Source organism: Mobula hypostoma, chromosome 11 (genome assembly GCF_963921235.1).
Source record: "Mobula hypostoma chromosome 11, sMobHyp1.1, whole genome shotgun sequence".
Lineage (NCBI taxonomy): Eukaryota > Metazoa > Chordata > Chondrichthyes > Myliobatiformes > Myliobatidae > Mobula > Mobula hypostoma.
In genome coordinates, this window is record NC_086107.1 from 107,600,451 (window position 1) to 107,614,312 (window position 13,862).

Sequence of the window (13,862 nt, forward strand, 5' to 3'; positions counted from 1 at the left end):
TCATTCATTTTAGGCATTATGACTCAAAGAATGTACGGAAACACTAATGTATAATTTTGCACTTTGTCGTACCTGAGAATAACAGGCTACTAATAAAATAACTCATTCAACACCCAGTCGGATCATCTAGCAATGCCCATGTCAGGTGCTGTTTATTGATTACATCTCAGTGCTTGACACCATCACAGCCTTAGTATTAATCAACAAGCTCCAAAACCTGGGCCTCTGTACCTCTATCTGTATCTGGATCCTTGACTTCCTCATTGGGAGATTATAGTCAGTAATAACATTACATCTTCGCTGAATGACAATCAACATTGTGCATCTCAAGGATGTGTACTTAGTCCACTGCTTTACTTTCTCTATACCAGAAATTTCTAACCTTTTTTTATGCTGTGGATCCCTACCGTTAACGGAGGGTCCGTGAACTCCAGGTTTGGAGTACCTGCACTACACCCACAAATGTATGGCTAGTCACAGCTCAAACACCTTCTGTATATTTGCCAAATGCACAACTCACAACTATTGTTGCCAGAATTTCAGATGATGTGGAGGAGGTGTACAAGATTGAGATAGATCAGCTGGTTGAGTGGTGTCGCAACAACAACCTTGTATTTAACATCAGTAAGACCAAGGAACTGATTGTGGGCTTCAGGAAGGAAATGTAGAGGGAACACATATCAGTCCTCATCAGGGGGATCAGCGATGGAAAGGGTAAGAAGTTTCAAGTTTCTGATTGTCAACATCTCTGAAGATCTATCCTGTGCCCAACATATTGATGCAACTATAAAGAAAGCATGACAATGGCTATATTTTGTTAGGAGTTGGAAGAGATGTGGTATGTCACTAAAGACTTATAAAATTTTATAGATGTACCATGGAGAGCATTCTAACTGGTTGCATCACCTTTGGTATGAAGGGACCACTGCACAGGATTGGAAAACGCAGCAGATTTGCAAACTCAGCCAGCTCCATTGTGGGCACAAGTCTCCCTAGCACTGAGGAGATTTTCAGAAGGCAGTGCTTCAAAAAAGTGGCACCCATCATTAAGAAACCCCATCATGACCCTCTTCTCATTGCTTCCATCAAGGAGGACAACTACCCTCTGTCTTCTATGGGCAAGCCAGTTCTGAACCCAAACGGCTAATTTCCCATGCATCTTAATTTTGTGGATGAGCCTCCCATGAGTGCCCTTGTCAAACAGCTTACAAAAATCCACATAGACGACATCCGCAGCTCTATCTTCAACAGTCACCCTCGTCACCTTGTTAAAAAACTCAATCAAGTTAATAAGACACAACTTGCCCTGCATAAAGCCATGCTGGCTCTTCCTAATTAGGATGTTTTCCAAATGTTCATAAATCCCATCCTTAAGAATCCTCTCCAGTAACTTTGCTACCACTGATGTGAGACTTAGCAGTCTAAAGTTTCCAGGATTATCCTTTGTTCCCTTATTGAATAATGGAACAACATTAGCTACTTGCTAGTCCTCTGGGACCTCACCTGTGGCTTGAGAGGTCACAAAGATATTAGTCAAAGCCCCCAGTAATCTCTTGCTTCTCTCAATAATCTGGGTTATATCTCATCAGACCCTGTGAACTTACCTAGCCTATTGCTCTTTTAGAGGCCCAACATTACCATCTCCTTTATGTTGAAATGCCCTAGCACATTAGTTTGCTTGACACTGATCTAACTATCCTCCACTTTCTTCTAGTTGGTAAATACTGATGTATTTATTAAGGTCCGCACCCATATCCTCTGCATCCAAGCAAATGTTCCCCCCCACCTTTTACCTTAGTGGTCGTACTCTCTTCCTAGTTTTCCCCTCGCTCCTGAGTATCTGTAGAATGTCTTGGGATTCTCTTTAATTTTACTTGCCAAGGACTTCTCCTGGCCCCTCCTGGCTTTCATAATTCCCTTCTTGAGTTCTTCTGTGGCTTCTTTATAATCCTCAAGGCCTCTGTTTGATTTTAGCTTTCTAAGCTGTAATACTTATGCTTGACTCTTCTTGACTAAATTAACCATCTCTTTTGACATCCAAGGTTCTCTTACCTTACCATCCTTGTCCTTCTGACTGAAACATACCTGTCCTGTACTCTGTCCAGTTGATCTTTAAGCACCCTTCACATGTCAGATATTGGCTTGCCCAAAAACAGCTGTTCCCAATTAACTCTCCTCAGTTTGTGCTCTCGTAATGCTCTCATTACTTGCTCTGCTCCAATTTAATACTCTCCCACGAGGTCCATACTTAACCTATGTTAAAACTTAAAAGAAATTGTGGTCACTGTTCCCTAACGGTTCATCTACTGAAAAGTCAGTCACCTGGTCTGGCTCGCTACTTACCACTAGGTACAGTACAGCCCCTCCTCTTACTGGGCTATCTACATTTTGATTAAAAAAAAAACCTTCCTGAATGCACTTAACAAATTTTCCCCATCTAAATGTTTTGCTTTAAGGTAGTTCTAGTTTATATTAGGTAAGTTGAAGTCTCCCATGATAACAACCCTATTTTTACACCTTTCTTAATCTACTGCATATCTGTTCCTTAATATCTGGGTGGCTACTGGGGTGGTGGGGGGGTGTTGTAGTACAATTCCATCACAGTGATTGTATCCTTCCCATTTCCCACTTCCTATAGTGGGAGAGTAATTAGCAGAGATTCAGGGAAATGGGATCTATCAACATTTGGAAAGGCAAGGACTAATTAAGGACATTTATGATCATTTTGTTTGCTGGAAGTTGTGTCTCATGAATGTGAGTTCCTTTAGAGACATGACTCCAAGAAGATTGAAGGCAGAGATGTAAATGCTGTTTATAGGGACTTTAGAAAGACGTTTTAAAAGACCTGGGAAGTCAGGTTACATGGAATCCAAGGTGAGCTAGCCAAGTGGTCACAAGATTGTGAGAAGGGAAAGATTTAAAGGTGGCCTGAGAGGCGAGCTTTACACAAGGGGTGTGAGCTGCTAGAGGAAGTGGTTGAGGTGAGTAAAATTACAACATTTAAGAACACTTGGATAGATACATGGATAAGGAAGGCCTGGGATAAATGCAGGTGAATAGGACGAGCTCAAGATAATGACTTGGTTGGCATGGACAAGTTGGGCTGAAGGGCCTATTTCCATACATCTGTATGATTCTTTGACTCTATTTTTAAGTGCCTTAGGGATGTGCATTGAAGATGATGGTGGATGAAATCAATCCTTTCATAAAGTATGGAGAGTATTATTGAAAGCATACTCCCTTTTGCCTACCATTCCTCTTTATGCTCTTGAACTTGGACTTTGCATTGATCACTGTAATCAGGTGATTGGTCCAGGCTTGCATATATACTGCACCCTTGGACTCTATGCAAGGCAGTGCTAAATGATTGAAAGTTTTGGGTTAGTGTTTATTGACAGCAACCAGATCATCCAATGAATTGGAGCTTGGGTGGTCCATAGAACTTGCACCAAGCAGTTTATTGTGCATCAAAGTTAAGTTACTCATTAAATTGAATATCTAATAAACAGAGGAAGCAGAAACCATAGTAACTTCCAATAATACCAGGGTCGTTTTTCTAGTAAAATGCAGCAAGTGAAGGATAATTACACAAATGATGTGCCTAAACTCACTCCCAGTCATCACCAAGCTTAATTGATCCACTCGTCTTCATTTGTTTGGTTACTCTGAAACTTTTCACTATAATCAATGTATCTATTTTTAATTAGTGTACAGATTGTATCCCAAAGACATTTAAATAACAAAATGGATAAATTGTGAATGAGTTAGGGATTTAATTTTAGTAACTATTGCAACATAATTAGCAATAATATTTTAAGAAAAGGAGCAGAGGTATAGGGTTAACAGCTCAAATTTAATTATTACAATGCCACCTCCACCCAAGCAGTCTACAACATGCAACTAGCCTGCTTAAAGCTTTCCTGAATTCTTTAGGGCCATTGTTCCCAGCCAAAGGGAGGAGTTATGCTACAAAGAATATACTGGTGCGGCAGTAATACAGTTTTCATGTTCACATTTACTTCCTTTCATAACTAGCCTACAACGATTCCAACTGCATGAGATCATCCACTAACTTCTGCTGAAAGGCTCAGACTTCAGAAATTGGGTGATGTGGAATTTAAATAAATTGTTCATTAAAATATGCCTGCTGCACATTTGTAGTTTTGTTTCCCACTCCTGATTCTAAAAGCTTGATGACTTCTTGTTGCATCAGCTGAGGTCTGACATGTAAACATAAGTTACTGTGGGCCCCCTAGTAAATTTAATCACCACCAGAAAGTTCAGGTTTCTGGGCTGAGTGCCATTTCTTTTTGCTTGGCTGTGTGAGCACTCCTGCCTGGTTATTGCTCAGAGGGCCACCACGCAGCAGACTGAAGGAAAGTCGCCACCTATTTGCCTTGTCTGTTAAGAATTAAAGCAGAAAGTTCTGGAAATACTCAACAATTCAGGCTACATCTGTGGAAGCAGAAGCTGTTATATTTCAGGTTGGTGGCCTTTCATTAGAACTTTGAAGAGATAGCAATAAAAGAGGTTTAAATTGCATTGAAGGATGGGTGGTGGGGGAAGGTTGGTCCACAGAAAAAAACACCCTGAAAAAATAAAGAGCAGAGATAGGCTGCTTACCCTGCCATTCACTATGATCTGCTCCTGTCTCAGCCCTCAACTTCCCCTTTCCAAAATTGACCTATTTTATAAATACTTCACTGAGCAAACCTTCACAGTTCCAGAGATTTACCATACACTGCAAGAAGAAATTCCTATGATCTTCAGTTTTAAGTAATTGCCCCTTGTCTTGTTTGAGCCTTGCCTACTAGTGCAAAACTTCAACATCTATATTGGCTTGCTCTTTGTCCTATATGTTTCAAATACAATCACCCCCTCATTCTTGTATACTCAAAAAGAAATGAAACCTGACTTATACAGCCATTCCTGTTAAGGCTAGTCTGTTACCCTAGGAATTGATAAAGAGAACCTCTTCTGGATAGCTTCTAGTGTTTGTATATGCTTCCTTAAATAGGGGGACCAAACTCAGATATAATATTCCAGATGCCTTGCTCTTCCAATGTATGGGTTTTGTATTTCTAAACTATTTGCCTTTCAAGCAGCTTGCTGTACCTGTTTGCTAACCCTATGTTTCACACACAAGAACACCTAGAATCCCCCCACCATGCTCCACTCATTTGTAATCTCTCACTATTTACATAACCTGCTTTTTGAACTACATCTCACATTTTCCTAAATTAAGCATAATTTATAAACATGAGATTTGGCTAATGGTGGAAATCCAGAGCAGCACCCACAAAATGCTGGTCAGATCAGGCAGCGTCTGTGGGAATAAATAAAGAACCGATGTTTTGGGCTGACACCCTTCTTCAGGACGGGAAAGGAAAGGGGAAAGGCATCAGAATAAAAAGGTGAGGGGAGATGAAAGAGCACCAGCTATAAGGTGATAGGTGCAGCCAGGTGGGTGGGAAAAGTAAAGGGATGGAGAAGAATGAACCTGATGGGAGAGGAGAGTGGACCATGGGAGAAAAGGAAAATGGATAGACACCAAGGGAATCCTTCTGACCCGGTGTTCTGTTTTAGAAACATAGAAACATAGAAAATAGGTGCAGGAGTAGGCCATTCGGCCCTTCGAGCCTGCACCGCCATTTATTATGATCATGGCTGATCATCCAACTCAGAACCCCGCCCCAGCCTTCCCTCCATACCCCCTGACCCCCGTAGCCACAAGGGCCATATCTAACTCCCTCTTAAACATAGCCAATGAACTGGCCTCAACAGTTTCCTGTGGCAGAGAATTCCACAGATTCACCACTCTCTGTGTGAAGAAGTTTTTCCTAATCTCGGTCCTAAAAGGCTTCCCCTCTATCCTCAAACTGTGACCCCTCGTTCTGGACTTCCCCAACATCGGGAACAATCTTCCTGCATCTAGCCTGTCCAATCCCTTTAGGATCTTATATGTTTCAATCAGATCCCCCCTCAATCTTCTAAATTCCAACGAGTACAAGCCCAGTTCATCCAGTCTTTCTTCATATGAAAGTCCTGCCATCCCAGGAATCAATCTGGTGAACCTTCTTTGTACTCCCTCTATGGCAAAGATGTCTTTCCTCAGATTAGGGGACCAAAACTGCACACAATACTCCAGGTGTGGTCTCACCAAGGCCTTGTACAACTGCAGTAGTTACTCCCTGCTCCTGTACTCGAATCCTCTCGCTATAAATGCCAGCATACCATTCGCCTTTTTCACCGCCTGCTGTACCTGCATGCCCACTTTCAATGACTGGTGTATAATGACACCCAGGTCTCGTTGCACCTCCCCTTTTCCTAATCGCCACCATTCATATAATAATCTGTTTTCCTATTTTTGCCACCAAAGTGGATATCTTCACATTTATCCACATTAAATTGCATCTGCCATGAGATTGCCCACTCACCCAACCTATCCAAGTCACCCTGCATCCTCTTAGCATCCTCCTCACTGCTAACACTGCCACCCAGCTTCATGTCATCTGCAAACTTGGAGATGCTGCATTTACTTCCCTCATCCAAGTCATTAATATATATTGTAAACAACTGGGGTCCCAGCACTGAGCCTTGCGGTACCCCACTAGTCACCGCCTGCCATTCTGAAAAGGTCCCGTTTATTCCCACTCTTTGCTTCCTGTCTGCTAACCAATTCTCCACCCACACCAATACCTTACCCCCAATACTGTGTGCTTTAAGTTTGCACACTAATCTCCTGTGTGGGACCTTGTCAAAATCCTTTTGAAAATCCAAATATACCACATCCACTGGTTCTCCCCTATCCACTCTACTAGTTACATCCTCAAAAAAATTCTATGAGATTCGTCAGACATGATTTTCCTTTCACAAATCCATGCTGACTTTGTCCGATGATTTCACCGCTTTCCAAATGTGCTGTTATCACATCCTTGATAACTGACTCCAGCAGTTTCCCCACCACCGACGTTAGGCTAACCGGTCTATAATTCCCCGGTTTCTCTCTCCCTCCTTTTTTAAAAAGTGGAGTTACATTAGCCACCCTCCAATCCTCAGGAACTAGTCCAGAATCTAACGAGTTTTGAAAAATTATCACTAATGCATCCACTATTTCTTGGGCTACTTCCTTAAGCACTCTAGGATGCAGACCATCTGGCCCTGGGGATTTATCTGCCTTCAATCCCTTCAATTTACCTAACACCACTTCCCTACTAACATGTATTTCACTCAGTTCCTCCATCTCACTGGACCCTCTGTCCCTTACTATTTCTGGAAGATTATTTATGTCCTCCTTAGTGAAGACAGAACCAAAGTAATTATTCAATTGGTCTGCCATGTCCTTGCTCCCCATAATCAATTCACCTGTTTCTGTCTGCAGGGGACCTACATTTGTCTTTACCAGTCTTTTCCTTTTTACATATCTATAAAAGCTTTTACAGTCCGTTTTTATGTTCCCTGCCAGTTTTCTCTCATAATCTTTTTTCCCCTTCCTAATTAAGCCCTTTGTCCTCCTCTGCTGAACTCTGAATTTCTCCCAGTCCTCAGGTGAGCCACTTTCTCTGGCTAATTTGTATGCTTCTTCTTTGGAATTGATACTATCCCTAATTTCTCTTGTCAGCTAGTCTTATAACCAGTCTTCAATCCATGATAATATGCATCCCCCAATACCATGTGCTCTTGTATAACAGCCTGTTATATGACAGTTTATCACACACCTTGTGGAAAGCTGCAAGTTCACCTGCATTGATTCTGTTTGTTACATCCTCAAAGAACTCCAGTCAATTTGTCAAAGGTGATTTCTGTTTATAAAACTATGTTAACTTGAATGTACCAAGTTTCTCTAAAGTGATCTTTACTTATACGCTCCATCATTTTGCCAGCTTGGTGGTGTTTAGTTTTCAGCTTTTTGACTTTCTTCCTTGAATAAAAGTATCATATTTGTGTTTACTCAATCATAGAATTAAGTTTTGAAAAACTTCAACCAATAGCTGCACTACCTTTGTAGCCACTTCCTGTAAAACACTTGGTTACAGGCTTTTGACTTATTGGTGATCTTTATGCCTTTAGCCTTATTAGTTTTTCCACTGCTTGTCCTTTGTGATTGGGATGGTTACAGATTCTTCCATGCTATTTGAAACTAGCCCATTTGTCATCTCTGGGATATAAGTAGTGTCCTTTACTGATGCAAAAAATTGGTTTAAATTATTTAGCAAAAAATTATTTACCATTATTAATTCCTTAGTGGCACTCTCCAGAGGTTCCATGTTTGCTTTCACTACCATTTCCCATCTGAAGGATGCAGACTAAAAGAGGGCAGCAGAGCCACACAGTCAGTGGAGCTGCAGAGACCCAGTTAAACCCTGACCTGTGTGGAGTTTGAATGTTCTCTCGAGGGTCTTGTAAGTTTTCACCAGGTAGTCTGGTTTCCTCCTACATCCTCAAGATTGATTACTGTAGATTTCACCTACTATGTATGTGAATGGAATAATCCGAGGGAAGTTGATGGTAATATGGACAGAATTAGGGATTACTATAGGATTAGTGTAAATGAAGTGTCTCAGCCCCCAACATCAACTGTTACATCATTTCTATAGACGCTGCTTGGCCTGCTGAGTTCTTCCATCACTTTTGTGTGTGTTGCCCTGAATCTAATCAGTTGAAGGGCTTGCTTCCGTGGTGTATCTCGATGACTGTTAGTTTGGAAAAGGCTAGTGATTGACATGCGATAGCTGGAAGAGTTGTAAATAGAGGGAGATAAAATCTGACATCACCAGCAGAAAGAAAACAAAATACAATGCTGGAAATGGTGAAATACAAGACTGAAATGGCTGAATTCAATATCTGTACTTTCACCTTGTCCCTTCCATCTTTCAGGGATCCAAGCAATCTTTCCATCAGAAGCAGCAATTTGGTTGACTTCTGATCTCATGTAGAACAACTGGTGTTCACAATATGGTCTCTTCTGCTTTTGGAGAAACCAAATGTAGATTGGATGTTTGCTTTGTGGAGCACTTCATTCTTCAAATATGATCCTGAGATTCTGGTTTGCTACCACTTTAATTCTCCATCAAATTCCCACTCTAATAAATCAGTCTGTGGCCTTCTGCACTTTTACGATGAGGGCAACAAGGAACAACATCTCTTTCACCTGGGATGTAGTAGCTTTCCATATTGTGTCTATTTATCTGGCCATGAATAACTTGCCCCTTTCTCTCTAGGTTAGAACTGACCACTTCTACTTGTCATCTGTGATTTTTGACTCTGACCTTCCCTACCTCCAGTAATATAGCCTAATGTGCTGAGTGTTTCCAACATGACAGACAATGGTATAAGAACATTTAGACAACCGTGCTGCATAGCTCTTCTGGAAGTAGTTATTCTTATAGACATCCATATAAGACAATATTCACATTTCTGCCTTCAACCTTCTTGGGTTCACCTCTTTTAAAGAAACTCACAATCATGAGACACAAAGAGTTTTTGCTATATATTGGAATGTACGTGCTAACAGCTTCCAATATACCAGAATTTCCATCAATGGGGAATCCAGAAGCTGCCGCATTCATACATTTGGTCATATCCTATCAGAATATTTCTTCTGTCCTATCTGGCCTTCCCTCATCCTCAAACTAAAACTAACTTTATTTTTTTTCCCTATTCTGACTTAGAGTCTTGGGTATTAAGTCTGTTTCTCTTTATGCCTGATATTGAGTGTAATCAGTATTCCCTGGTATTTGTAGCATGTGTTGCATTGCTTGTTATTCAGACCTCAAAATAATCTGTGTGATGTATTGTTTTAGTAATTGGCAAAGTTGATCATGCACATTGTTTCCTGATAGGAATGGGGGTCATATCCCAAGCAACAAAAACATAATTGCTGAGAAGATAGCATTGAGGGAGTAAGTTAGCTGAAACTGGTAGCCCATTAGGGGAAGTCAGTAAAATATACTTCAAGGGATAAGTGCTTCTTGGCAGAGAAAATTGAAGGATATGGTTAGAAGGTGGATAGCTGGAGTTTTTCCAGTAAAAGAAACTGTCTTGTTTAACCCAATTGATCAGTTCCTGTTCCTAAAAATCAAAATATTCTTAACTGTAAAGTTCAAAGACAACAAACAGAACATTCTGTGTACCAGTGTAATATCTTATAATTCTCTTTACCCTGAAATGTGTAACACTGGACATATTGTTTTCTTGCCAGTTTCTTCTGTTTAGCGGAAGAGGCAAAAAAAAACTGCAGGGCCTTTTCTGCTTTAGTTTCGCCAAGGAAAACAGCATTTAAAAATTAACCAATTGGGTATCAGAGAGCATTAGAGTTGCTTACATTTTGTTCAACTGTGTGTGATTACATCGGGTAAATTTCCGTCTTTGTATATTGTGGCACAGTAAGTGAAGGAGGCAGTTTCTTTCAATTCACTTTCTATATAGAGCTTTCTTTTGCTTTGTATTTTTCCTCAGTTTAGCTAACACAAACAAAACTCTCAAGATAAGGAAGTAAACTATGCCTATATAAACTGGTCCTGGTAAACATACAAGCTTAGACTATGTAGAGTAGTAATCAACTGTGTAAATACCAGACATTGATAATCTTCAGCAAGATTGATTCTAACAACTGCCTATGATGAGCAGTACCTTTGTTAGATTCCTCCATTGTCAACATTTTGAGAGTCACCGTTGACCAGAACTGAAAATCAGGGGAAGAAAAAACTATAGGTGCTCAAAATCTGAAATATACATGGAAAATGCAGGTATTTTAACATCATCTTTTCTATCATTGGCCAAAACTTTATCTAGACCAGACGTGCGCGTGCGTGTATGTGTGTATACATGCAGTGGGTGTAAGAGTATGTCAGAAGTGACAAGTGACCCTTCAAGTAACCACAGATAACCTTTCATCACTTAATAGATTTGAATCAGCAGTTTCTTGGAATATTTTGCACTTGCTGAGATGGATATAACTTAAATATTGAGAAAGTCGGAATCCATAAAAACAGATGAATTAGGTGTAGGATTACAGTTTCTCTCAACTCTGCACTGTTATTTAATGAGATCAAAGCTGATCTGATTGTTACCTCAACTGCATGTTCCAATCTACAGGTGATAACTTTTCTGTTGATAATTCTTGTTGCTTATTAAGAATTTTAAAATATTCAGAAACTCTTGGTTTCATCATTCATTGAGAATGTGTGTTGCAAAGATTCACAACTCTCAGAGAAAATGTTTTGTCTAATTTCTTTTTCAAATGGATAAGAGATAAGCACTTATTGCCTAGTAACACACATAAAAGTTGCTGGTGAACGCAGCAGGCCAGGCAGCATCTCTAGGAAGAGGTACAGTCGACGTTTCGGGCTGAGACCCTTTGTCAGGACTAACTGAAAGAAGAGCTAGTAAGAGATTTGAAAGTGGGAGGCGGAGGAGGACATCTGAAATGATAGGAGAAGACAGGAGGAGGAGGAATGGAGCCAAGAGCTGGACAGTGATTTGCAAAAGGGATATGAGAGGATCATGGGACAGGAGGCCCAGGGAGAAAGAAAAGGGGGAGGGGGGAGAAAACCAGAGGATGGGCAAGGGGTATAGTGAGGGGGCAGAGGGAGAAAAAGAAGAGAGAGAAAAAGAATGTGAATATATAAATAAATAATGGATGGGGACCGAGGGGGAGGTGGGGCATTAGCGGAAGTTTGAGAAGTCAATGTTCATGTCATCAGGTTGGAGGCTACCCAGACGGAATATAAGGTGTTGTTCCTCCAACCTGAGCGTGGCTTCATCTTGACAGTAGAGGAGGCCGTGGATAGACATATCAGAATGGGAATGGGACGTGGAATTAAAATGTGTGGCCACTGGAAGATCCTGCTTTCTCTGGTGTACAGAGTGTAGGTGTTCAGTGAAATGATCTCCCAATCTGTGTCGGGTCTCGCCAAGAAGACCACATCAGGAGCACCGGATGCAGTATATCACTCTCCAGCCGACTCACAGGTGAAGTGTCACCTCACCTGGAAGGACTGTCTGGGGCCCTGAATGGTTGTGAGGGAGGAAGTGTAAGGGCATGTGTAGCACTTGTTCTGCTTACAAGGATAAGTGCCAGGAGGGAGATCGGTGGGGAGGGATGGGGGGGGTCGAATGGACAAGGGAGTTTCGTAGGGAGGGATCCCTGCGGAAGGCAGAGGTGGGGGGGAGGGAATGATGTGCTTAGTGGTGGGATTCCGTTGGAGGTGGCGGAAATTACGGAGAATTATATGTTGGACCCAGAGGCTGGCGGGGTGGTAGGTGAGGACAAGGGGAACCCTATTCCTAGTGGGGTGGCAGGAGGATGGAGTGAGAGCAGATATGCGTGAAATGGGGGAGATGCGTTTGAGAGCAGAGTTGATGGTGGAGGAAGGGAAGCCCCTGTCTTTAAAAAAGGAGGACAACTCCTTTGTCCTGGAATGAGAAGCCTCATTCTGAGAGCAGATGCGGTGGAGACGGAGGAATTGCGAGAAGGGGATGGCATTTTTGCAAGAGACAGTGGATGGAGAACCAGTGGATGTGGTATATTTGGATTTTGGGAGAACCAGTGGATGTGGTATATTTGGATTTTGGGAGAACCAGTGGATGTGGTATATTTGGATTTTCAGAAGGCTTTTGACAAGGTCCCACACAGGAGATTAGTATGCAAACTTAAAGCACACGGTATTGATGTGGATAGGGAATTGATTGGCAGACAGGAAGCAAAGAGTGGGAATAAATGGGACCTTTTTAGAATGGCAGGCAGTGACTAGTGGGATACCGCAAGGCTCAGTGCTGGGACCCCAGTTGTTTACAATATATATTAATGATTTAGACGAGGGAATTAAATGCAGCATCTCCAGGTTTGCAGATGACACGAAGCTGGGAGATCCGAAATGATAGGAGAAGACAGGAGGGGGAGGGATGGAGCCAAGAGCTGGACAGTTGATTGGCGAAAGGAATATGAGAGGATCATGGGACAGGAGGCCCAGGGAGAAAGAAAAGGGGGAGGGGGGAGAAAAACCCAGAGGATGGAAAGGGGTATAGTGAGAGGGACAGAGGGAGAAAAAGGCTCCTGTCTTCTATCATTTCGGATCTCCCCCTCCCCCTCCCACTTTCAAATCTCTTACTAGCTCTTCTTTCAGTTAGTCCTGATGAAGGGTCTCGGCCTGAATCGTCGACTATACCTCTTGCTAGAGATGCTGCCTGGTCTGCTGCGTTCACCAGCAACTTTTATGTGTGTTGCTTGAAATTCCAGCATCTGCAGATTTCCTCGTGGTTGGGATCAAGTCCCTCTCTCTCTTCTGAACAACTCCAGGAAAAAGCAGCCTGCTTGATTGGCAGCCCATTCATCACATTATATATTCATTCTCTCCACTGCTTTTATGGTATAGGTATATATTGTACCATATATACAGTGGTAGCATTTTATCAGATTGTCAAACTACCCTTAATGACCCAGACATATGCTTTCTATCACCCAGAAAGGCAATGATCAGCAGATATATTAGATAACTTGAGTTAGAAATTATCACAGCTTGGAAATAAATGGGCATTACTTTGTTGTCATAGAGTCAGAATGTGAAACTCCATACCAAGCAATACTAGACTTCATGGAGAAGGATTATTATTAATGTATCAAGGGTAATTGGGGATTGATGTTAAATACTAGCCTTACTAAATATGCCATATAAATGAATATAAATGACTTGAGGATTGCAGCTAAATGTCACAGGATTATGAGTGAGTTTATTTTATAAAATGATATTTTCTCTCTTTATTTCTCTCTTACTTGTACCTTTTCCATCACACTGATCTAGGGTTTTCTAAATACTTGGTCTCTGGGAATACCAGTACATCCTATTCCCCCAGATCAGACA

At 41.5% G+C, this 13,862-nt stretch overlaps 1 protein-coding gene across 2 annotated transcripts in view; it reads left to right on the forward strand.

The window, feature by feature from the left end:
• The window catches only part of tnrc6ba (trinucleotide repeat containing adaptor 6Ba), a 191,735-nt gene that overhangs the window by 69,201 nt on the left and 108,672 nt on the right, over positions 1 to 13,862 (forward strand). The window lies entirely within an intron of this gene.